A 27739-nucleotide genomic window follows, 5' to 3' on the forward strand; every position below is an offset into this window, starting at 1 on the left:
CACATTGTCATCTTCTTAAGGACAAACATCTTATTATGGTCAATGTGAAGCTATAGAGGATAATTTAATGAAATATTCCAAGGGATAATCATTACATATTGCACACTCATCCACCTGATTTTGAAGCCAGCTAAATATTTATTGGCCAAGTTAATGAATCAAAGAGGAAAAGAGGGTAAAAATATAATAAAAAGCTGCTAGGTAGTCCCACATCCCCCAGAGCCCCAGGTAATTAAATGAGGCCCTGAGATAATACTTTATGAACAATAAAACTCCTGGTTCTATTGACAGTGAAGCAAGACCTGAGAGAGAAGGCTAAATTCCCTTGTGTCTAGCTGCCACAATCTTCTGAGAATAATGGCTTTTCTTCCCATCTGCCTTCTGAATCATAGGCAAATTTTTCTCTTTGGAGATCCCGAATACAGAGAGGGGAAGTCAAATAAAATCTATACAAGAAGAAGGATTCTGGGAAACAGAGTTTCTTGATTCCCTTCTGCATGCTCCTCCTCAAAAGCCTTTACAAGTCTACCTTACATTTAAATTCTTTTAAATAAGGCCTTATATGGTCTGGTCTTTTCCCACTCCACAAACCTTCACACTACATTCCTCCAGGCTAATTCTGCTCTGGGAACATTCTTTTAGTTCTTTGAAAACATTGATTTCTGGTCAAGATGGCTCAGTAACTTCAACCTTTGTTGTGCACTTCCTGCTGTGAAGATATAGATATATATTAACCACTGCACACCAGAAATCAGAAACAGCACAACAAAGAATAAAGTCATTGAGCCGTCTTTTGAACTCCAAAAGACAAATTTTCTCCAAAAAGACAAATTCAGGCTCTAAAACAAGTACCTTTGGGAGCCAGAAGTGGAACAGAAAATTAAGGTGGTAAGCAGGGCTAAACCACATGCCTGTTGAGCCCAGGTTTGGAAGAAGGCAAAGGCAGGTAGAAATGTGGTTTCTGATGGGTAATAGGTACTGTTTCAGTTTATTCTCTGTTATTTATAACAGAATATCTGAAACATCTATAAAGAAAAGGAATTTATGTCTTGCAGTTAGGGAAACTGAGAAGTCAAAAGTTGAGGGCTGCAATTGACAAGTGCCTTCTTGCTGGTGGGGACACTCTGCAGAGTCTTGAGGTGGTATGGGGCATACCACCTTCCGTGAGGGGACTGAGCATGCTAGGTCAGGTCTTTCTTCCTCCTTTTATAAAGCCATCAGTCCCACTCTCAGGATAACCCATTAATCCATTAACCCATTAGCCAATTAATCCATGAATGGATTAATTCATTCATGAGGGCAGAGCCTTCATGGCCCAACCACCTCTTAAAGACTCCACCTCTCAATACGGCCACATGCGGGATTAAATTTCAGCATGAGTTTTGGAGGAGACAAATACGAGGCTCTAACACTCCTGAAAGAAGGAGTTGCTGCCATCTCTTTACCAGGGCTATATCTTTTACAGAGCAGCAGACCTAAAGAGGCAGGAGGACCCGGACAATGTTTGGAAACAAAGCACTAAAACAGGCCACCTGCTGTTATACCCCCAATATCTTCTCAGGTCAAGTGTTTTGAACCACTCACACAAGGCCTAGTCTGGGCAAGTGGGCTAGATGAAGAAACCACAAAATAGCTAAGTGGAGAGAGAAAGACCAAAAGTATTATTTTATTCAAAATGAAAATACAATCCAAAATTCCATGATTCATGAAGAAATCAAATGGTATGTGTTAGGTGGTTCTTGCATTGCTATAGAGAAATACCTGAGATTGGGCAATTTATAAAGAAAAGAAGTTTAATTGGCTCACAGTTCTGCAGGCTGCACAGGAAGCATGGTGCTGGCATCTGCTCAACTTCTGGAGAGGCTCCAAGAAGATTTGCTCAAGGCAAAAGGTGAAGGGAGAGCCAGCACATCACATGGTGAGAAAGGAAGCTAAAGAGAGTGGCAGGGGGAGGTGCCACAAGTTACAACAAGCAGATCTCTTGAGAACTCACTTTCATGAGGACAGCACCAAGCCATAATGTGTAGGGAGCCAAAGTCCCATAGGACGTGACCAACTCAGCATTCCACTGGAGGCTACATGATCAAACAGCAAACCGTTTATCATGATTACGGGATGTGAGCAAACTCACAACTGCTCCTGCCAACAGAAGGTTTGCGGGAGGCAATCACTCCCTAGTGCCCGAGGTTATCTACTGCAACATCTAGAGAATGCAGTCTTGCAAGCCTACTCTGGGCTGAGCAGTTGACCCCTTCTTCCACGCCCCCCTTCTCGCTATCCCTTTTACCTAATAAATACAGAGGGCTGTGTAAAGCTCAGGGTCCTTGTCCACTAGAGGCAAGGTGCCCCCGAACCCTTCTTCCAAATATACTCTTTTGTCTCTTGTCTTTTATTCCCACATTTGCCTCCTTTGTTCAGTTCCCCTAGGTCTGTGCAGGTTGCACAGTGGTGCCCAAAAAAGCAACAGAATCAGGCTCTCAACAAGTGGTATCTGAACATGGGAATCTGAGGACATGAATGAAGAAGGTCTGCTGGAGCAGAGGAACTGAAATTGACAAGGCAAACGGGGACTCTGGGATGAGTCTGCTGGCAGCAGATGTAAGGTCAGTGCCCTAAAGAGTTTCTGATCAGTGCCCTAAAGAGATACTGGGAGCAGTGCTTTAAAGAAGTACTGGGAATGGGAAGTTTTCTGAATCAAGGTAACAAGGGGAAGAATTTGTCTATTAAAGAAAAATATTATGTGCAGTTGCTTAAAGTTCTATTGAAACAGTCTGGAGCTTAGGTTAATTTGCAGACACTAACTAACTATCACATGTGTCCATGTGAAAAGAGTCCACCAACAGACTTTGTGTGAGCAATAAACCTTGTTAATCACCTGGGTGCAGGCGGGCTGAGTCTGAAAAAGGAGTCAGCAAAGGGAGATAGAGGTGGGGCAGTTTTATAGGATTTGGGTAGGTAGCGGAAAGTTACAGTTAAAGGTGGTTATCTCTTGTGGGCAGAGGTGGGGGTCACAAGGTGCTGGGTGGGAAACTCATGAGACCCATTGTCCAGGGCAGGAGTGTCACAAGGTCTATTGATCAGTTGGGGTGGGGCAGGAACAAATCACAATGGTGGAATGTCATCAGTTAAGGCAGGAACTGACTATTTCACTTCTTTTGTGGTTCTTGAGTTGCTTCAGGCCATCTGGATGAGTATGTGCACGTCACAGGGGATATGATGGCTTAGCTTGGGTTCAGAGGCCTGACATTCCTGTCTTTATATTAATAAGAAAATGAAAACAAAATAGTGGTGAAGTGTTGGCGCAGTGAAGATTTTTGGGGGTGGTGAAGATTTTGGGGGTGGTATGCTTCGAGTAGGATTAGGGTGGTGTGGGAACCTAGAGTGGGAGAGATTAACCTGAAGAAAGATTTTGGGGTAAGGGGTGATATTGTGGGATTATTAGAAGGAGCATTTGTCATATAGAATGATTGGTGATGGCCTGGATGCGGTTTTGTATGAATTGAGAAACTAAACAAAGACACAAGGTCTGAATAAGAGAAGGAGAAAAACAGGCATTAAAGGACTAAGAATTGGGAGGACCCAGAACATCCAATTAGAGAGTGCCCAAGGGAGTTCAGCGTAATTATTTGCCTGGATGACAAGTTTTGGGACTCTATCTTTGAGTTTTTTTATGTTGTCATATACCAGGCCAGATTGATTTAGGTACAAACAACACTCTTCATTTAAAATATACAGAGTTCTCCTTTTTTAGCAGTGAGTGAGTTGAGGCCTATTCCTGTCTTCTTATATTAATAAGAAAAATGAAACAAAATAGTGGTGAAGTGTTGGTATCATGAGGGGCACAGGTGAAGGAGTCACAGAGGAAGAAGAGATCTTTGTAAGGCAAAACTGGAAATGTAAAGGGAAAAGATGAGAGGGAGCACCAAAAGAGGTGTCTTGCACCCAGACTCTTAGGGATCTAGCAAGAGCAGCAGCTGTTAGAGGTTGTAATGGGGATTAATGAGACTACTGGGTAGAGGGGGAGGTTCGACTTTTATGGTGTATGAGAAAGCGCATAGTGTCTACAACAACCTTTCATTGCTATTCATGGAGTAAGGTATAAGTAAACAAGAAGGGGGGCTAGGAGGAGAGCCCAAAGAACAAGGGGAAGGTAGCCAAGGATGGAGTGAAATGTAGGGCAAATGTCTTAAAGGAAATGAGAGGTTCTAAGAAGAGAGCTAGTGGCTTGTAACCCACATGGAAGAGGTTATGAAAGGATAATAGAATGGAATGAGCCTGTGAGGCTGGAAGGAGGAATTTTCCTTGGTCCAAGAACCATTTGCATTGTGTGGGAAGACATTGATAGATAGGTGGAAGTTTCAATAGGAGAGTAGGTGGGAGTGACTGATAAGAAGGAGAAAAACTGGCCATGAGGGACAGAAGTTGGAATGCTAGCTGCTCCTTTAGCTACCTTATCAGCATAAGTGTTGCCCTGAGTGATGGGATCTGATGTCTTTTGATGGCCCTTGCAGTGAATGACCCTAGCTTCCTTGGAAGTAGAGCAACTTTAAGAAGAGCTTTTATGAAGAAGGCATTAATGATGGAGGACCCTTGTGTAGTGAGGAAACTTCTTTCAGGCCATATAACAGAATGGAGGTGGAGATATGGAAGGCATATTTAGAGTCAGTATAAATATTGACACACAATCCTTTTGCAAGAGTGAAGGCTCAAGTTAAGGCAATGAGTTCGGCTTGCTGAAAGGTAGTGGAGTGGGGCAGAGTGGTAGCCTCAGTGATAGAAGCTAAAGATACTATAGCATAGCCTGCCTTTGCTGGTGAGTGGCGATAAGGCCTAGTGGAATTGCCATCAATAAACCAAGTGTGATCAGAGTGAGGAACAGGAAAGAAGGAAATATGGGGAAATGGAGTGAATGCTAGGTGGATCAGAGAGATACAGTCATGGGGATCAGGTGTGGTATCAGGAATAATATGGGAGGCCAGATTGAAGTCCAGGCCAGGAACAATGGTAATTGTGGGAGACTCAACAAAGAGTGAGTTCAGCTGAAGGAGCTGGGGTGGGTGGGGAAAGTGGCAGAAAATATATGCATCAGGTGTGAGGAAGAAAAGATTTTGGAAGTTATGAGAACTGTAAAGAGGGAGTTGAGCATAGTTTGTGATTTTGAGGGCCTTTAAAAGTATTAAAGCAGTGGCAGCCACCATACGCAGACAACATGCGGGCCAGCCTAAAACAGTAAGTTCAAGCTGTTTAGGCAGAAAGGCTACAGGGCACAATTTCAGCTCTTGTGTCAGAATTCTGACCACACAGCCCTGTACTTTGGCTATGTCTAATGAAAAGCGTTGGGATGAGTTGGGGGAACTAGTGTGGGAGTAGCTTCTAGGGCTGTTTTTAAGGAACATAAATAGGAGTGGGGAAAGGATTTAGGATCTATGGGGTCAGCTAGGTTTCCTTTTGTGAGTTTATGTAACGGTTTAGTCAGGATGGCAAAACCAGGTATCCAAAGGTGAAAGTACCCAACCATGCCTAGGAAGGAAAGGAGTTGTTGCTTTGTAGAAGGGATTTGGGTTTGGGAGATTAGCCGGGCACAGGTCAGCAGGGAGAACATGTGTATTTTTATGAAGAATTACCGAGATAGGTAACAGATGAGGAAGAAAAGTGGGCTTTGGAGGGGAATATGCGATATTTCTTTGAGAATAGATGTTGGAGAAGCAGGGGGGTGTCTTGCTGGGAAGATTCATAGGAGGGGCTATAAAGTAGAAGGTCAACAAAATATTGAATAAGTGACAAGCAGATGGATGGAAAGAAAGTAAATCATGAGAAAGGGCTTGAATGAAGTAATGGGGGCTGTCCCTGAAGACTTGCGGCAGTATAGCCCAGGTAAGTTGCTGAGACTGATGGGTGTCAGGGTCAGTTCAAGTGTAAGTGAAGAGAGGCTGGGGTGAAGGGTGCAAAGGAATAGTAAAGAAAGCATCTTTGAGATCCATAACAGAATAATGGGTTGTGGAGGGAGGTATTGAGGATAAGAGAGTATATGGATTTGGCACCACAGGGTGGATAGGCAAGACAATTTGATTGATAAGCTGAAGATCCTGGACACACTTTTATCCCTTCAAAGCCTGTTGTGGGATGGGATATTGGCATGAAGTGAGGTAAGTGTAATTAGGTTTTAATGGGATGGTAGGGGTGTGTGATCAGTCACCAAGGAGGGAGTAGAGGTATCCCATACTTGTGGATTAAGATAGGGAGACACAAGGGGAGGTTGGGAAGGCTTTGAACTGGTGAAAAGGGTGACAATGAGGTGTGGCTGTAGCCCAGAAATAGTCAGGGAAGCAGATAATTTAGTTAAAATGTTTCGATTTAATAAGAGAGCTGGGCAGGTGGGGATAACTAAAAAGGAGTGCATAAAAGAATGTTGTCCAAGTTGGCACCAGAGTTGGTGAGTTTTAAGAGGTTTAGCAGCCTGGCCATCAATACCCACAACACTTATGGGGGCAAGGGAAACAGGCCCTTGAAAGGAGAGTAATATGGAGTGGGTAGCATCTGTATTGATTAAGAAGGGGATGGACCCTCCACTGTAAGAGTTACCTAAAGAGTCTGTGATGATCCAGGAGGCTTCCAAGGCAATTGGGCAGCATCAGTCCTCAGCTGCTAAGCCGAGAATATCTACAAAGGAGTCAGTCAGAGACCCTCGGGCCAGAGTTCCAGGGGCTCTGGGAGTGGTTGACAGGTGAGTTGGACAATCCAATTTCCAGTGGGGTCCCACACAGATGGGAAACAGTTTAGGAGGAATCCCAGGCTGTGGGCATTCCTTGGCCCAGTGGCCAGATTTCCGGCACTTGAAGCAAGATCCTGGGGGAGGAGGTCCTGGAGGAATGTCTGGCCACTGCAGTTTAAGTGTTTTGAAGTTCTTGTGTGCTGGAAATGTGGCTGGGGTTTCTCTCACAGCAGAGGCAAGTAATTGCAACTCAGAAATACATTGCCACTTGGCTGCCTCTTCTCTGTTATTGCACACCTTGAAAGTGAGGTTAATTAAGTCCTGTTGTGGAGTTTGAGGGCCGGAATCTAATTTTTGAAGCTTTTTTTTTTAATGTCAGGAGTGGATTGGGTAATAAAATGCATATTGAGAATAAGACAGCCTTCTGGCCCCTCTGGGCCTAGGGTGGTAAAGTGTTTAAGTGCTGTTGCCAAATGGGCCATGAAATAAACTGAGTTTTCATATTTGATGAAAAAAAAATAGCCTAAATGCTAACTAATTTGGGAGAGGTCAGATAAAGTAAAAGGAGCATTAACCCTGACTATGCCTTCAGCTCTAGCCATCTCTCTAAGAGGAAATTGTTGGGCAGGTGGAGGAGGGTTAGTCCCAGAATGAAACTGTACGCTGGATTGGGTGTGAGGAAGGGAGGTGATAGAAGGATTATAGCATGGGGGAGCAGAGACTAAGGAAGAATTGGGATGTGGCAAGGAGCAGCCTGGGGAGGAGGGGAGAGGTTAGATAGTTCATAGAAAAGGAGGATTCAAAGGACTCAGAGCTTGGGGTGGAGACTGAAGGAACAGACAGGAGAGAAAGAAGAAAGATTTGGGATGAGTCGCATTGGGAGTAGAGACTAGGGAGGGACTGATGTGAAAGAAAGCCTGGACATCAGGCACCTGAGACAATTTGCCCATTTTATAACAAAAATTATCTAGATCTTGTAGGATGGAGAAATTGAAAGTGCTGTTTTCTGGCCATTTGAACCATTATCGAGTTTGTACTGGGGCCAAGTGGTGTTGCAGAAGAAAATAAGATGCTTAGGTTTCAAGTCAGGCGAGAGTTGAAGAGGTTTTAAATTTTTTAGAACACAGGCTAAGGCAGAAGAAGGAGGAATGGAGGGTGGAAGGCTGCCCATTATAAAAAGGTAAGTTTAGAGAAAAGAAAGGGTAGAGACACAGAGAGAGGGGGTAGTGGTACTTTTCAACCAGGGGAGGTGGTACTTGCCACCAAGGTGAAGGATCAAGGCAGGCATCCCCACAGTGACCAGACACCTCTGAAATGTGGGTGAATAATCAGGCGGGCATCCCCACAGTGATTAGACCAAGTGATTAGACCAAGTGATTAGACCAAGGGAAGACTGTCTTCCCAAGTCCATGACCGGCACCAGAGTTTTGAGTTCACAGATAAAACATGTCTCCTCCGTCTCTACAAGAAAGGGAAAGGAACTGAAATTAAGGAAGGGAGGGATTGAAGGGTGGAGGGATAGCAACACAGGTTGGAAAAGAGAATAAAAAGAGGCCAATTACTCAATTTAAAATTGGTGAGATGTTCCTTGGGCTAGTCTGAGGACCCAAGGTCATAGGTGGATCTCCTCATGGAGTGAAGGTGAGGACAGGGGACTGGTCTCCCAAAGGAGTCCCCCAGTCCTGGGTCTTCAGCACCAAATGTCACATGCATCCATGTGAAGAGAGTTCACCAACAGGCTTTGTGTTATCAATAAAGCTTTTTAATCACCTTGGTGCAGGCAGGCTGAGTCTGAAAAAGCAGTCAGCAAAGGGAGATGGGGTGGGTCATTTTGTAAGATTTGGGTAGGTAGTGGAAAGTTAGAGTTAGAGGTGGTTATCTCTTGCGGGCAGAGGGAGGGGTCACAAGGGGCTGGGTGGGGAAATCATAACTGAGACTCATTGTCCAGGGCAGGAGTGTCACAAGGTCGATTGATTAGTTGAGGTGGCGTAGGAACAAATCACAATGGTGGAATGTCATCAGTTAAGGCAGCAACTGACTATTTCACTTCTTTTGTGGTTCTTCAGTTGCATCAGGCCATCTTGATGTACACGTGCAGGTCACAGGCGATATGATGGCTTAGCTTGGGCTCAGAGGCCTGGCACTAACCTCCTGCAGAAGCCGCAAAAGGTTATTACACAAAACCTATGGTTTCCACAGGCAGGCACTCTTGATGTGGAAAATTGGGATACAGCAGGAGAGGTATTAAAACAGACTCATCAAAAAGGTCTTAAAGTTGATTTTCCAGTTTTCTCCACTTGGAGTTTAGTTCGTACTATACTTCTGCCATTATCTCCTTATTATTCTGTGGGATAGCAGGCTGAATCTAAAAATTGGAAAGAATTTGCTGTCCTACTCACAGCTCTAATTGAAAATAAAAAACAGAAGAGGGAGGATAAAAATTGGCCTATACCGCCTCCTCCAATTGCAGAAACATCTGTACTATCTCCTTCAGTGGCAGAAACAGAGATCCCAGTACAAAGAATTCTATGCTCTGCTGTCATAACTGGAGAGCCCTTAGGACCTTGTGCTTCTCCTATTTCTGTAAGTCCTGATCCAAATAATCCACAGCAGTTTATTCATGAACACACTCCACTAGAATTTAAGTTGTTGAAGGAATTAAAAACTGGTGTGGTCAATAATGGAGTACAAAGCCCATGGTTCCTGAAGGAAGGAATGCTAGAGGTAGAACTCTGGGAGCAAGTGGGGAGAAATCTTAAACAACATCAGGCACTAAGGCAGCAGGTCCCTGTAAAATCTTTTACGTTCTGGGCTTTAAGTAGAGCAGCCCTGGCTCAGTTACAAAAGAGCCTAAAAAGGCGAAGGAGGAAAAAATGTCACCTGCCTTATCACTTCCTCTTCCCTCAGTGCCAATATCACTGGGCCAAAATAACAAAGAGGAAATGGAGGTCTTACCTAAGCCTCCTCTTCCAATAGATAGGAAGAAGGACAGAGGATACGCTACAGGTATCAGTCCCTGTCTTAAGCAGGCAGCATTAGAAAGACAGCTCTTAGCCAGGTGCAGTGACTCACGCCTGTAATCTCAGCACTCTGAGAGGCCGAGGCAGGCAAATCATGAGGTCAGGAGATTGAGACCATCCTGGCTAATACGGTGAAACCCTGTCTCCACTAAAAGTACAAAAAATTGGCTGGGTGTGTTGGTGGGTGCCTGTAGTTTCAGCTACTTCAAAGGCTGAAGCAGAAGAATGGCATGAACCCAGGAGGTGGAGCTTGAAGCTTGCAGTGACCTGAGATCGTGTCACTGCACTGCAGCCTGGGCGACAGAAAGAGACTTCATCTTAAAAAAAAAGCAGAAGAAGAAGGAGAGCTCTTAACCTGCTCAATAAAGCAAAATCGGCAAGGTAATCAGGTGTATGCTTATAAAAAGATAAGAAAAAGGCATTAGATGCCGAAACCGCATGGCCAAGCAGGCAGTGGGCAGGAGAAAATGCTCAGAGGCAGAAAAGCTTGTGGCGACCAAGCCAACAAGGTCCGCCCAGGCCAGCAGCATCCCTCTGGCAAAGGAGCAAGGGAGCGGCACAGACACAGGCAAAGCCTAAGCAAGTACAATGCGGCCACCGCCCAGGACCTGCACCGCTGCCTTCTGGCTCTGCGGGCAGCCCATTGCAAAATTTCGTGTGTTATGTCCCAGGCTATGATTCTCTGCTAAGATGTAAGTAAAATGTAAGAATTTGAAAAACATCTTTTCTAATAATGACCACTATTGTCATCTCTCTCCTATCTCTGACATAGCTTTCCAAATTCAATTTAAGTAAAACAGTAAACTTTGAAGGGAGAGAGATTACAGATGACCCATGAATTAGTTGAAGAGTAATTAAAAGCTAGGCATGTAAAACCACACATTACCCTTTAAAGAAGAAATTGAAACCTAATTAAATGATATTTGTTAAATTAGAAGGTAAAAATGTTGTGCCCTGTTGGGAACAGTCCCCCAAATCTGGCCATAAACTGGCCCCAAAACTGGCCATAAACAAAATCTCTGCAGTACTGTGACATGTTGGTGATGGCCATGATGCCTACACTGAGGGTTGTTGGTTTACCAGAATGAGGGCAAGGAACACCTGGCCCACCCAGGGTGGAAAACTGCTTAAAGGCATTCCTAAACCACAAATAATAGCATGAGTGATCTGTGCCTTAAGACATGTTTCTGCTGCAGACAACTAGCTAGAGCCCATCCCTTTGTTTCGGCCCATCCCTTTGTTTCCCATAAGGAATGCTTTTAGTTAATCTATAATCTGTAGAAACGATGCTTATCACTGGCTTGTTGTCAATAAATATGGGGGTAAAACTCTGTTCAGGGCTCAGCTCAGAAAGTTGTAAGCCCCTGATTTCCCACTCCACACCCTATATTACTGTGTGTGTGTGTCTTGAATTCCTCTAGCGCCTCTGGGTTAGGGTCTCCACAACCGAGCTGGTCTCTGGCAGTGCCCTTCTCAGAAAGTGAAGAAAAGTTGTATGTAAGTGTAGTGAAAACATAAGCATGAATGACTGTCTTAACCCACTGATTACGGATAGTCTTTGATTTGTACTTGCTAAAAGAGTCCTAAATAGAGTTCCCCAGCTAGTGAGTCACTGTTTTCAAGACTGTTTGCCAGATTGAAGTCCATAAACTTGGTCAGCCTGAAAACTTAATTACAAGATCTAAGCTATTCTGCCTGTGGCTTTAAGTACATGGTTAAAATACATTATTTAAGTCTCTGCTTTTAGATATGCTTTCAGATTTTCTTTTTAAACTTCTTGTTACTTATTTCAGCTTGCCATCTTAATAATTAATGCAGTCAATTGCTAAGTTATGACCCTGATATCATCAGGATTCCTTTAAGTAAAAGGCAATTCAAAGCAGTATTTCACTCCCCCATACCTAATGCTTTAACACTGTTTACTGATGGGTCTGGTAAACATGGAAAAGCGGCCGTCTAGTAGAGACCACATAATTCAATCACTCAATCTGAGTTCACTAGTACTCAGAGAGCTAAGGTTACTCTGTTTATTTATTAAAGAACTTTTACCACCTTAAGCTCACTCTGGACTTTCCAGCCTTATGTTGCAAATATGGCCATCAATTTATGGGGTCGAGACTTTTTACTTACCGCATGGGATATGAGACTTACAAATGAAAACTTTGATAACCCAGGATTTAAAATGTTGAAGAACACAGGTTATCAGAGTGAAAAAGGTTTAGGGAAAATTCTGACAAGGAAACCCTAACCTGCTATCAATAACTGGAAAGACAGGTTAAACCCTGCAAGGAGATTCTTTAAATTCCCCACAGCAATTAACTAAAAAGGCGGGAGTGGAGTTGCAATTTGTAAAACAGAAGCTGAGTTCAGCAATGGTCTGCCTCCTGGCTACAGCTGAAAAAAACCTTTGCTTTCACTATCCCTCAGACAAAATTGTACAGTTTTCGTATACTAGTTATGCTTTAAAAAATTTCTTACAGCTTGGGGCTATAACCCATAAAACAGGAATTCCTTATAATCCTAGTGGAAAAGGGCCCTGAGCTTTACACAACCCTCCATATTTATTAGACAGAAAAGATAGTGAGAAGCGAAGTGAAAGAAGGGGTCAGCTGCTCTGTCCAGAGTAGGGTTGCAAGACTGCATTCTCTAGATGTCCCAGTAGATAACCTCGGGCTCCAGGGAGTGATTGCCTCCAGCAAACCTTCTGTTGGCAGGAGCAGTGTTGAGTTTGCTCACATCCTGTATTCATGATAAACGGTTTGCTGTTTAATCGTATAGCCTCCAGTGGAATGCTGAGTTGGTAACGTCCGATGGGCCTTTGGCTCCCTACATACCCCTTTCTGTTTATGAATTAACTGAAAGAACATAACAACAGGCTGGGGAGCTCTCATTCTCTGATTGGCAGTCCATCCAATTTTACAGACTATATAAACAGAAGACAGAGACAAAACAACATTATTCCAAGAACTATATATAAGATGTTAATGTTGTGTTTTTTAGATAGTCCAAGGGTTGAAGCTCTACAGGCCTTGCTGGAATTTGGTCCAGCCTTCTAAAGAAGGCTGAAACTCTTGAGTTTGCCTATTTAAATCAAGAATCTTGTTTTGTAATTCACTAATATTTCTTGATTTAAATAGGCAAACTCAAGAGTTCCAAATATACTCTTTTGTCTCTTGTCTTTTATTCTTACGTTTGCCCACTTTGTTCAGTCCCCCTAGGTCCATGCGGGTTACATTAAGCGATCTGCTCCCATGACACAAATTCCTCCCATCAGGCCCCACCTCTAAAACTGAGGATTACAAATCAACATAAGATTTGGGTGGGGCATCCAAACTATATCATGGTAATAAAGGCAGCCAAGGTTCATAATGTCAGAGGATAGGATGGAGGTCTACCACTCCTGATGGAAGAAGGCTAAAGAAAGTCAGGTATCTATATACCTGAGGGGATAAAAATATGGCTAAATGTCTGAGTCTAACAGAGACTTTGGTTGCCTTTCAATAGCTCTTCTTGCCTCATCATCTTAGCAGCAAAATCCTAGGAAAGATAATTACAGCAAATCAAAAATCAACTTCTCCCAGCATGGTTTGCTGCCAGATATCACTAAGTTCTGAAAAATGAGAAGTAAACAGAAGTGTTGTGTGGAACTTCTGCAAATTATCATTAAAGATAAAGGGGCACTTTGACATTTTTTCTTCCTCACTTGCTCTTTTCTGCTGTCTGAATATGGGCATGATGGCGAGGGTCACTTTAGACCACCTAGTGACCTTGAGGATAGAAGCCTGATACTAGAGGTGGTGGGAAAGAAGAAACAGAAGGACTCATAAAGAAAAAAATAATAAACTCAGTATTAAGATGGAAAAATTCCCCCAATTGGTCTATAGGTTGAACTTAATCTCTATTAAATTTCAGCTTATGTTTTTGCAGAATTTGATGTGCTGATCATAAAATGTATATGAAAATGCAAGAGACACAGAATAGCCAAAACTTTGAAAAGAAGAAAGTTGGAGGACTTAACACTTGTTGATTTTAAAGCTTTTTACTAAGCTACAATAATCAAGACAATGTGTTACTGACATAATGATAGACATATTGATCAATATAGACAATGGATCAATGGAATAGGATTGACAGTCTAGAAATAAAACCTTATACATACGGTCAATTTATTTCTTAATGTGTTCTGACATCCAGAATACATAAAGAACACCTACAACTCAATACCAACAATACCAACAAGGGTGCCAAGACTAATCAATGGAGGAAATAATAGTCTTTTCAAGAAATTTTGCTTAGACAACTAGATATTCATATGAAAAAGAATGAGTATGAATGCCTACCATATACAAAAATTAACTCAAATGGATTATATTAGGTCGGTGCAAAAGTAATTGCAGTTTACTACCATTACTGGTATTTTTTTTTTTTTTTTTTTTTTTTGAGACAGAGTCTTGCTCTGTCACCCAGACCAGGGTGCAGTGGCACGATCTCAGCTCACTGCAAGCTCCGCCTCCTGAGTTCATGCCATTCTCCTTCCTCAGCCTCCCAAGTAGCTGGTAGTACAGGTGCCTGCCACTGTGTCTGGATAATTTTTTTGTATTTTTAGTAGAGACAAGTTTCACCATGTCAGCCAGGATGGTCTCAATCTCTTGACCTCGTGATCTGCCCACCTCAGCCTCCCAAAGTGCTGGAATTACAGGCATGAGCCACCACGCCTGGCCTACCATTACTTTTAATGGAAAAAATGCAGTTACTTTTGCACCACCCTAATAGAACTAAATGTAAGAGCTAAAACTACAAAACTCTTAGAAGAAAGCATAGGAGTCAATCTTCATGACATGAGAATTGGCAATTGTTTCTTAGATATGACAACAAAAGTATCAAGGACAAAAGAAAAAAAAACAGATAAATTGGACTTCCTCAAAATTAAGAGAACTTTTGTCCTGCAAGTAATACTATTAAGAAAGTGAAAGGATAAGTCACAAGATGGGAGAAAATTTTTGCACATAATATATTTAATAATAGGCTGACATCCAGAATACGTAAAGAACACCTACAACTCAACACCAAAAAGACAGCCCAATTTTAAAATGGGCCAAGGATATGAATAAACATTTCTCTAAAGAAGATACAAAAATGGTCAATATGCACATGAAAAGATGCCCAATATCAATTCTATTAGGAAAATACGAATTAAAACACAAGATATGAATTTACACTCACCAGGATGGCTGTTATCAAAAAGACAGATAACAAGGACTTGGGGAAATTGTAACCTTCATACACTGCTGGTAGGAATATAAGATTTGCAACAGGTTTGGAAAACAGTTTAGCAGTTTCTCAAAAAGTCAAACAGCCTGGGCAAGGTGGCTCATGCCTACAATCCCAATGCTTTAGGAAGCTGAGGTGAGAGGATTGCTTGAGCCAAGGAGATGGAGACCAGCCTGAGTAACACAGTGAGATCTCGTTTCTACCAAAAAGAAGAAAGTTAAACTTAGGGTACCAGATAAGTCAGCAATCCATCTCCTAGATAGGTACCCAAGAAAGATGAAAACAAATACTGACACAAAAACTTACATATGAATGTTTATACTAGCTTTATAGTAATAGCCAAAAAGTAGAAACAACCCAAATACCCATCAACTAATTAAAATATGGTATATCTATATGTATTATTTGGCCATAAAAGGAATGGAGTACTGATACATGCCATAACACAAATGAACCTTGGAAGCACTATGGCCTCTGTATTAGTCAGCTCTTGTATTGCTATAAAGAACTACCTGAAACTGGGTAACTTATAAAGAAAAGGACTTAATTGAGTCACAATTCCACAGGCTGTACAGGGATCATGGCCCAGGAGACCTTAGGAAACTTAGTTATGGTGGAACACAAAGACGAAGGAGATATATCCTACATGGCAAGAACACGAGGAAGAGAGTGAAGGAGGAGGTGCTACATGCTTTTAAACCACCAGATCTTGTGAGAACTCACTCACTATCATGAGCACAGCAAGGGAGAAGTCCACCGCCATGATCCAGTCACCTCCAACCAGGCCCCAACTCCAAGATTGGGCATTACAATTCCACATGAGATTTGGGTGGGGACACAAATCCAAACAATATCATTCTGCCCCAGCCCCTCCCAAATCTTGTGTCCTTCTCACATTGCAAGATACAATCATCCCTTCTCAACAGTTTCATTTCAACATTAACTCAAAACTCCAAAGTCTCATCTGAGACAAGTCCCTTCCACCTATGAGCCTATAAGATCAAAAATAAGCTAGTTACTTCCAACATACAATGGAGATACAGGCATTGGGTAAATATATCCATTCCAAAAGGGAAAAATTAGCCAAAACAAAGGTGCCACAGGCCCCACGCAAGTCCAAAATCCAGCAGGGAAGTCATTAAATCTTAAAGCTCCAAAATGATCTCCTTTGACTCCATGTCTCACATCCAGGCCACACTGATGCAAGGAGTGTGCTCCCAAGGCCTTGGGCAGCTCTACCCTGTTGCTTTGCAGGGTATAGCCCCCATGGCTGCTTTCACAGGCTGGCATTGAGTGTCTCCAGCTTTTCCAGGTACACAGTGCAAGCTGTCAGTGGATCTACCATTCTGGGGTCTGGAAGATGGTGGCACTCTTCTCACAGCTTCAGTAGACAGTGCCATAGTGGGGAATCTGTGTGGGGGCTCCAACCCCACATTTCTCCTCTGCATTGCCCTAGTAGAGGTTCTCCATGAGGCTCCACTCCTGTAGCACACTTCTGCCTGGACATCCAGGTGTTTTCACACATTCTCTAAAATCTAGGTAGAGGCTCTCAAAAGCCTCAACTCTTGCCCTCTGCACACCTGCAAGCTTAATACTGCATAGAAGCCACCAACACTTATGGCTTGCACCCTATGAAGCAGCAGTCTGATACATATCTGGGCCCTTTTGGCCATGGCTGGGTTGCAGGGAGCAGTGTCCTGAGGTGGCACAGGGCAGCGGGGCCATGGGCCTGGCCCATGAAACCTTTCCTCCTAGGCCTCCAGACCTGTGATGGGAGGAGTTGCCTTGACAGTCTCTAGAATGTGTTTGAGGCATATTTGCCATTGTCTTGGCTATTAATATTTGGCTCCTCTTTACTTAGGCAAATTTCTACAGCCTGATTAATTCCTTTCCAGAAAATGGGATTTTCTTTTCTACTACATGGTCAGGTCACAAATTTTCCAAACTTTTACACTATGCTTCCTTTTGAAACCTTCCAGTTCCAGGTCATTTCTTTGATCACAAATATAAGCATACATTTGTAGCATCAGCCAGGCCACATCTTGAATGTTTTGCTGCTTAGAAATTGCTTCTACCAGATACCCTAAGTCATTGCTATCAAGTTCAAAGTTCTACAGATCTATAGGGCAAGGGCACAATGCCACCAAGACCTTTGCTAATGCATAAGAAAAGTACCTTTTGCTCCAGTTCCCAATAAATTCCTCATCTTCATCTGAGGTCACCTTAGCCTGGACTTCATTGTCCATATCAGTATTAGCATTTTGGTCACAATAATTCAACAAGTCTCTAGGAAGTTCCAAACTTTCCCTTATCTTCCTATCTTCTTCTGAGCCCTCCAAACTGCTCCAACCTCTGCCCATTACCCAGTTCCAAAGCTGCTTCTACATTTTCAGATATCTTTATAGCAATGCTCCATTCCTGATACCAGTTTTCTGTAATTAGTCTGTTCTTGCACTGCTGTAAAGAACTACCTGAGACTGGGTAATTTATAAATAAAAGAGGTTTAATTGAGTCACAGTTCCACAAACTGTATAGGAAGCATGGTTCAGAAGGCCACAGGAAACTTACAATCATGGAGGAAGGTGAAGAGGAAGAAGGCACATCTTACATGGCTGGAGCAGGAGGAATAGAGTGAAGGGGGAGGTGCCACACACTTTTAAACAACCAGATCTTGTGAGAACTCACTCACTATCATGAGAACAGCAAGGGAGAGGTCTGCCTCCATGATCCAATCACCTCCTACCAGGCTCCTCCTCCAACATTGGGGATTATGATTTGACATGAGATTTGGGTAGGGACACAACTCCAAACCATATCAATCCCATTTATATGAAATTCCAGAATAGATAAATCTATAGAGACAGAAAATAGATTGGTGGTTGCCTAATGCTGGACATGACAGGAGGGTGTGAGTGAAAGAGGCAATGGAGTGATGGCTACAGAGTTTCTTTTTGGGGTGATAAAAATATTATAAAATTAGATTGTGGTTATAGTTGTATAACTCTTGAATATACTAAAATATATTGAATTTTCCATTTTAAATGGGTGAATCTTATGGTATGTGAATTATATCTCAATAAAACTGCAAAAAATCAGACAATTTGCAATTGCAAAAATATGGAATCAGTCCAAATGCCCATCAATGAATGGATAAAGGAATTGTGGTGTATATATATATATATATACACACACCATGGAATACTACTCAGCCATAAAAAGGAATAAAACAATGGCATTCTCAGCAACCTGGATGGAATTGGAGACCATTATTCTAAGTGAAGTAACTCAGTAATGGAAAACCAAATATCATATGTTCTCACTCATAAGCAGGAGCTAAGATATGAGGATGCAAAGGCATAAGAATGATATAATGGACTTTGGGAACTCAGGGAAAGGGTGAGAGGGGGATGAGGAATAAAAGACTACACATTGGGTACAGTGTACTCTGTTCAAGTGATGGCTGCACAAAAATCTCAGAAATCACTGCTAAAGAACTTATTTATGTAACCAAACACCACCTGTTCCCCAAAAACCTATTGAAATTAATTAATTATTTTTTAAAAACTGCTAAAATCAATAGTGAAAAGATGGACTATTCAATAATGGCATAGTTAATTAAATATCATATTTTAAAAATTAGATCCTTACCTCACACTATAACATAACAATAAATTCTAGATGAATTATAGCCCAAATATGCAAAGCAAAATTTTAATATTTTAGAAGACAATTTTTATGACCTTAAGTTAGAAAATGATTTTTTAAAACAGGAGGCAAAAACGCTAATCATAAAGAGATATTTTAGGCCATGCATGGTGGCTCACACCTGTAATCCTAGCACTTTGGGAAGCTGAGGTGGGTGGATCACTTGAGGTCAGGAGTTCAAGACAAGTCTGGCCAATAGGGTGAAACCCCATCTCTACTAAAAATACAAAAATTAGCTGGAAATCGCTTGAATCCAGGAGGTGGAGGTTGCAGTGAGCTGAGATTATGCCACTGCACTCCAGCCTGGGTGACAGAGAGAGACTCCATCTCAAAAAAATAAATAAATAAAAATAAAAAGAGAGATTTTAATAAGTTGCATTAAAATAAAAATCTATCCATCAAAGACACCATGAATAAAGTTAAAATAGGACACAATGAGAATATATTTGCCACGAATTTTTTCTTTTTCTTTTTTTTTTTTTTTTTGAGATGGAGTCTTGCTCTGTCACCCAGGCTGGAGTGCAGTGGTGCAATCTCTGCTCACTGCAACCTTCACCTCCCAGGTTCAAGCAATTCTCCTGCCTCAGCCTCCTGAGTAGCTGGGATTACAGGTATGTGCTACCATGCCCGGCTAATTTTTGTATTTTTAGTAGAGACAGGGTTTCACCATGTTGGTCAGGCTGGTCTTGAACTCCCGACCTCGTGATCCACCTACCTTGGACTCCCAAAGTGCTGGGATTACAGACATGAGCCACCGTGCCTGGCCTGCCATGAATATTTTTTCAAAGGTAGCATCCAGAATTAATAATCTTCTCCAACAAATTTCATTAGTAGTCAGGGAACTGCAAATTAAAGTCAAAGGAAAATACTACTTTCCATTCATTAGATTGGTAAATCCATTCAAGTCTGGTAATACCTAGTACTGAGTTGGAGTAATAGAAACTGCTAATGGGACAGTTAGTTGGTCACCACTTTGGAGAGAAATTTGTCAGTATCTAGTAAAAGCTCGTGATACATACACCTTCTATTTTCATCTGTTCTGCACTGCTACGACAGAATAACTGAGACTGGGTAATTTATAAATGATATAAATGTATTTCTAATGGTTCTGGAGGCTGGGAAGTCCAAGATTGAAGGGCCAGCCTCTGCAGAGAGCCTTCTTGCTGTGTCATGCCATGGCAGAAGGGCAAAGAGAGGGCAAGAAAGAGCAAAAGCAAATTCATAGCATCAATCCCTTTCATAATCAGCATTAATCTATTAATGAGGGTAATCATTATGGCCTAATCACCTCTAAAAGGTCACACCTCTTAATACTATTGGAATGGTAATTAAGTTTCTAATATTTACTTTTTGGGAGACATTTTCAGACTATAGCACCTACCCTATAGCCCAACATTTCTACTCCTAGGAGTATACCCTAGATAAATTCTGCATAAATATCTAAAGAGGAGTCATTGTTACATTGTTAAATAGTGGAAAATTGGAATCAATTACTATGTCTACCAGCAGCAGAAGATGGCTTTTTAAAAACTGTGGTTTATTCATGAAATGGAATATTGCATAAAGTATGCTCCATCTCACCAGATGAAAACATTTTGCGCTAGGACTATTTCAAAAGTAGTTTGATCACTGGGTTTCTCGATTATGCATAAAAATTTTAAATGAACATATTCTTTGACCTAGCACTCCTACTTTTAGTAATTTGCCCAAAAGGGACAATTATACTACTGGGATAAATCTTTGAATCATAAAGCAAGCTGTAAATGGTACATGCAGTAGGTCTTATTTTTATTTTAAGCACATTAACAATATTACACATATAGTAAAAAATAAATAAATAAAACATGCGAATAATAAACACCCAATTCAGAACAAGTGTTGACAGTGGAGAGGGAAAGAGAGAGAGAAAGAGAAATGGGGACTGGGGGAGGGTACACAAGGAAATTTTAGTTGCAGCTCCAAATTTTTACTTTTTAAACAATGAAGCGAATATGGCAAAATAGGATTTGTTAAAGTTGGGCAGCAGGTACACAGATATTCTATCATTATTATTTGAATATTTCTGTAGATTTAAATAGTCCATTAAAATAGAATACACATATCATTTTTAAGATTAACTTTTTTCTACTTTCTGGCCTTCATATGCACTGTTAACTTTACCCAGAATTCTTTATGCAATAATTAAGAGCAAAAGTGTAGAGCCAGACTGCTTGAGCTTGGATCACAGCACTAGGTTGATTTAGGGAGAGTGACTTAATCTCTTAATCCCAAGAGAAAATGTGATATAATAGTTTTGAGTTCATAAAGTTGTTGTAAGCATTAAATGTGACCTATATATGTAAAGCAATATAACAGTGCCTATTGCATTTATAAGCATCTGCCATTACCAGCTTCATCATTATCATGCCATGTCATGTCACCATCCACTACATTACCATCACTGTCACCATCATCATCATCACCACCACCATCATCATTAACTCCCTTTGTCTACTCAATTCTTTTTTGTTCTTCATATTTTAGATACCTGTTAAAATATTTTTTCAAAGATGTCTACCCTGATTCTTCAGTACAAACTTGATTTCATAAGATCCTATCTTTTTGTCCATATAATTATAAAAATTTGTAGTTCTATATTTAATGTGTTTTTGTTTGCTTAGCATCTCTCTCCTACATTGTGTTAAGTGTTTTAAAGGGAAGGTGAGGGTTAAAGAGAGACATAGAGAGAGATCGACAGAGAGAGAGAGAGGGAGAGAGGCTCTACAGGAACACAGGTATATTAGAAAAACCTGCAGAGGTGGGGACCAGCTTAATGCCAGAGCCCACCACTGCTTACAGGCTGGGGTACTTATAGGACTGGGGGTACTTATAGTCCTGGGTGGGTGGGGTCTGGGCAGTATGGCTTGCTCCCCAGGAAGATGTTGATAAGACGTTCCCATGATGAGACAGTTTGGTCCTTGTTCCCATAGAGTGTGATGCTCGTTGCACTTTTTCCCAGAAGAATATGATGGGGATGTTCCTTCAGTTGGGCCTTTGCCTGGCAGGGTATGATAAGGATGTTCCTGTGCCTTGGAATCAGGTAGTTAGACAGGATGTTTCTCACAGCCTGAACCCCCATGGAATGTTTCACTTTGACCAGGGTCTGCAAAATGGCAGGGGGCTTACAAATTGGTGCAGTTTGGACTAATACATTGGAACACAAAAGTTTTTTGGGGCCAAGGCCAGTGTATTAGTCTGTTTTCATGTTGCTAGTAAAGACATACCTGAGACTGGGTGACTTATAAAGAGAAAAGTGGTTTAATGGACTCATGGTTCCACATGGCTGGAGGCCTCACAATCATGGCAGAAGGCGAAGGAAGAGCAAAAGCACATCTTACATGGTGGTAGGTAGGAGAAAGTGTGCAGTAGAACCGCCCTTTATAAAACCGTCAGATCTTATGAGACTTATTCACTATCAAAAGAAGAGCATGGGAAAAATCTGCCCCCATGATTCAATTATCTCCCACCAGATTCCTCCCATGACATATGGTAATTATGGGAACTACAATTCAAGATGAGATTTGGGTGGGGACACAGTCAAACCATATCAGCTGGCTATGTTTTACTCATCTTTTTATACCCATTGTCGTGTCTTCTGAAAAACAATGGATGTAAAATGGTATAGACTCTTGAGTACTCACTTGTTGAATGATAAATCCATTTATGAACCATTTGACCAGCAACAGCCATTAAAATTTTTATTAATAAAATGTTATTAATTTTTTATTTTTAAATTTTATTTAAAAGTTTTATGTTTAATTTTATTTAAAATTTTATTAATAAAAAAATTATTAAAATGTTTATGAATAATTTACAGCATGGGAAAACTTGGGGTTGCTAGTAGAAAAATAAAAAGGTACAAAAAGATATATATAAAAAGCCTACAATCCATATAAACAATACTAACAGCAAAACAAACCTGTAAATTGGGGGAAGATGGGGCAGATAGAAGTAACCTAAAATACTAACATGTTGTTTGGGGTCATAAAATTATGGGTGATTATGCACCCCTTAATTTTTACTTTCTATGTTTGATTTTTCTATGGTAAATGCATTTTTATTGAGGTGGAATTCACATAACATGAAATGAACAATTTAGTGGCATTTATTATATTCACAATATTGTACAACCACTAGCTCTACTTCCAAAACATTTTCATCACTCTAAAATAAAACCTTGTACCCGTTAAGCAGTTACTCCCCATTCTTTCCTCTCTTAGCTCCTAGCAACCACCAACCTGCTTTCTGTCTGTAGAGATTTACCTATTCTGGATATTCCATAAAAATGGGGGCACAATATGTAGCCTTTCACGTCCGTCTTCTTTCACTAAGCATGTTTTTGAGGTTCATCCACATTGCATCATGTATCAGTACTTCATTTCTTTTTATGAATGACTGTATACAGACCACAATTTGTTATACATTTTTTGGTTTATGGACATTTGGATTGTTTTCATCTCTCAACTATTGTGAATAGTGCTGCTATGTGTATATTTGTACAAGAATTTGATTACCTGTTTTAAATTATTTTGTGTATATATCTAAGATCAAATTGCAGGGTTATATGCTAATCCTATGTTTAGCATTTTTTTAGGAACCCTTCAACTGTTTTCCAAATCTGCTGCCCCATTTTATATTCCTACTAGCAATGTAAGCAAGTTCTGATTTCTCCACATCCTCAACACCACTTGTTATTTTCTATTTTCATTATAGCCATTCTAATGAGTGTAAAGTGATATCTCATTGTGGTTTTCTTTGCACTTTCCTGATGACCGTTGATGTTGAGTACCTTTTCATGTACTTTTTGGTCATTTATATATCATCTTTGGAGAAATGTCTTTTCATGTATGTTCTGCCCATTTTTAAACTAGATTGTCTATCTTTGTTGTTGACATGCATGTTGACATGCATGCATTCCTTAAATATTCTGGATACTAGGCCCTTATCAGATATATGATTTACAATTTTTTTCTCATTTTATTGGCTGTCTTTTCACTTTCTTGATAATGTCCTTTGATGCCCCAAAGTTTTTTATTTTGATGAAGCATATTTATCAATTTATTACTTTTGTTGCTCATGCTTTTGATGTCACCTTTAAGAATTTGTAGCCAAATCAGAGGTGATGAAGATTTACCCCTCTATTTTCTTGTAAGAGTTTTATAGTTTTGATTCATTTGTTTAGGTAACTGATTCATTTTTAGTTAATTTTTGCATATGATGTGAAGAAGAGGTCCAACTTTACTCATTTGCATGTGGATACCCAGCTGTGCCAGCACCATTTGTGAAGAGACTATCTTCTCCTCATTTAATAATGGTCTTGACACCCTTGTTGAAGATCAATTGATAATAAATATATGAGTTTATTTCTGAACTCTAAATTCTATTCCATTGATCTACATGTCTATCCTTGTATCAGCATCACACTATCTTGATTACTGTAGATTTGTAGTAAGTTTTGAAATTAGAAAGTGTGAGTACTCCAATATTCTTCTTTTTCTTTTTTAAAGATTGCCAGGCCTCTTGCAATTTCATAGGAATATGAAGATTGACTTTTCTATTCTACAAAAAGGCCATTGAAATTTTGATAGAGATTGCACTGAAACTGTAGGTAGCTTTCAGTAATATTGCCATCTCAACAATTTTAAGTCTTCTAATTCATGAATATGAGCTTTCTTTCTCTTTATTTAGGTCTTCTTTAATTTCTTTCAACAGTGTTTTCCAGTTTTAGGGTACAAGTCTTTCACCTTTAAATTTTGGTTAAATTTATTTCTAGGTATTGTGTTATTTTTATACTATTGTAAATAAAATTATTTTCTCAATTTCCTTGTTGGATGTTCATTGCAGGTGTATAGAAACTCAATTGATTCTTTGTGTTGATTTATGCTGAGACCAGCTGGGTCAGGAAGACCCTAACCCAGCAGCACTAGAGGAATGAAAGACACACACACAGAAATATAGAGGTGTGAACTGAGAAATTAGGGGTCTCACAGCCTTCAGAGTTGAGAGCCTCAAACAGAGATTTACCCATGTATTTATTAACAGCAAGCCAGTCATTATCATTGTTTCTATAGATAATAGATTAACTAAAAGTATCCCTTATGGGAAACAAAGGGATGGGCTGAAATAAAGGGGTGGGTTGGGCTAGGTATCTGCAGCAGTAGCATGTCCTTAAAGCACAGATTGCTCATGCTATTGTTTGTGGTTTAAGAACACCTTTAAGCGGTTTTCCACCCTGTGTGGGTCAGGTGTTCCTAGCCCTCATTCTGGTAAACCCACAACCTTCCAGGGTGGGCGTTATGGCCATCATGAACATGTCACAGTGCTGCAGAGATTTTTTTTATGGCCAGTTTTGGGGCCAGTTTATGGCCAAATTTTGGAGGGCCTGTTCCCAACATGTCCCCCTTCTTTGATTTGCAAAGTGATAAAAGCAAAAGCAGCTTTGTCACAGTGAACTACTTTCCGCAGGAGTCAGGATCAGCATCTGCAGACTATACAAAGACAAACGACACAGATTAAAAGCACAATCATCATTGAAATCACAGAATTTCCAAATGTTTTTATCCATTTTAATGGGTTACTAGCTGCTAATCTGTCTGCAGCTCCTTTAAGCACTCCAGTTCCTGGCATTAAGGTCAGGTGTGTCTGGGATGTTTTAAATATTTGTTCTTTTAATTTTGCTGTATCCAGAAACAAGTTTGTAGAGTGTCCTTCTAGATGCTTTTTTATTCTTTCCTAAATTTTGATCTTATTAAGAGCCATTAATAGTTTCCACAAATCCTTATGTTTAGTTCCTACAACAAGCCATATCATTTGAGGTTGAGGTGCCACTATACCACCATCGTTCCAGATAATAGGAACTTTCGCCATACTTCTTATCATTTCTACTATCAGACCATTTTGTTCAGATCAACTGAACATAGTGTAGCCGTGGCACACAGACTGAGAGGTGCAATTCAAGCTAAACATACCCTTAGGGGACCAATTAATAATGATTCCATAGGAATCGTTGTGCAGCACCTCTGCCTGTTCTGCAATGCAATCTTCCTAAATAAGTACATTCATTTTTTTCTGGCCAGGTTCAATTTTGCTTACAAATAGGTTTTTGAGGGTGGTATGCCTCAATTATAGGAGCAGATTTATTATGGTAAATAGTGAGATCAGAAAGCATGTGTAACTGCATCATAGAGTGATTACATCCAGGCATTATTATCAGCCAGGATTGATAAATATGCCCAATAGGTATAATTGCTCTCTGTGTTAGCCCTTTTTGAAGGAATACTTACAGCAAGGGTGATCATCACTATCATAGGTACCATTAAATTACTCATTGTGACTGGTTGTCCCACTTTCCTCAGGTTTTCTTCCACCATCTGTGACAGCTTCCTGATCTGTCCCCAGGTGGGTGGCCGTGTTCAACAGGTGTTGCTTGTGGCAGTGGTGTCCTCCTCAGTGTGAACCTTGACATGGCTGCAACCAGGGGGTCCTTGGAATTCTCCTGGAATCTTTTCTTCAGCATCTGGCTCATGATAAGGTTTCAGGTGTCTTGATGGTATCTAAATCAGCTGTTGATTTTGGCCTGGAGAACCAAGCACCAAGAGGTTAAACACAAGCATAACCTCTACCCCAAGTAATTATTTTACCTATTTCCCAACTTTCTGTTATCGGATCCCTCCACCAAACCAGGTGCTCTGCTTCTGTCTTTATAGCTGGTTTCTGTAGATGCTGTTCAGCTGCTGATAACATCTGGCCTTTGGGCAGGCTCAACAAATTTAAAGTTAATAATGCTAGATTCAGTTGCATCTGTGGTGTTCCATATTCTCTATTTGCCCCCCTCTGCTTTTGCAACTGCTGTTTTAGGGAGAGATTCATTCTTTCCACTATGGCTTGTCCTTATAATTGTATGGGATACCAGTAATGTGTTTAACATTCCACATAGAGAAAAATGTAGCTAGATCTTGGCTAGTATAGCCTGGGCATTATCTGTTTTAATAGAAGCTGGAATGCCCATCACCACAAAACACTGGAAAAGTGATGTTTAACACAGGCAGAAGACTCTTCTGATTGGCATGTAACTCAGACACAGTAAGAAAAGGTGTCCACACATACATGTACATAAGCTGGTCTCTCAAACGAGGGAATATATGTGACATCTATTTGCCAAAGAGAATTAGGTTCCAATCCTCGAGGATTAACTCATCCTGTAAAAGATGAGGAATGTACCATTTGGCGAGTTGGGCATCGCTGAATAATAGCTTTAGCTTCTTTCCAAGTAATGCTGTATCTGCGTTTGAGACCAGAGGCATTAACATGGGTTAAATTGTGAAAGTGTCTAGCATTAGATATTGCATTAGCAACTAGGTGATCAGTCATTTGATCCCTTCAGTCAAAGGTCCTGAAAGAGGTGTATGAGCCTTAATGTGAGTGATGTAAAAAGGGTGCATTCTACTCCTAACTGCTGGTTGCAATTGGGTAAATAAAGTCATCAGTTGTTTATCTGTATGAAATTGTAACTGAGCATTTTCAACTAACTGTGTGGAATGAACCACGTGTGAAGAATCAGAAGTCACATTAACAGGTATATCAAAAGCAGTCAATACCTCAATTACAGCTATAAGCTCCACTTTTGAGCTGAAGTATAGGGCATCTGGAAAACTTTACTTTTTGAGCCAGAGTAAGAAGCTTTACCATTACTAGACCCATCTGGAAAACAATGAAAATGCTTAGCAGGCTGCAGGTTGTTTACTGCAGGAATTGTAAATGCAAACCATTCACAGTCTTGCTCAGCTAAAGGGATAGTAAAGAAACAGTCTTTTAAATCTATGACTATTAAAGGCCAATTTTTTAGAATTATAGCAGGAGAAGGCAGTCCTGGCTGTAATGCTCCCATAGGTTGTATAACTGAATTGATGGTTCTTAAGTCAGTTAACATTCTCCATTTGCCTGATTTTTTCTTAATTACAAAAACTGGAGAATTCCAAAGGGAAAATGTTGG

This window comes from Rhinopithecus roxellana, chromosome 1 (genome assembly GCF_007565055.1).
Source record: "Rhinopithecus roxellana isolate Shanxi Qingling chromosome 1, ASM756505v1, whole genome shotgun sequence".
Classification (NCBI taxonomy): domain Eukaryota; kingdom Metazoa; phylum Chordata; class Mammalia; order Primates; family Cercopithecidae; genus Rhinopithecus; species Rhinopithecus roxellana.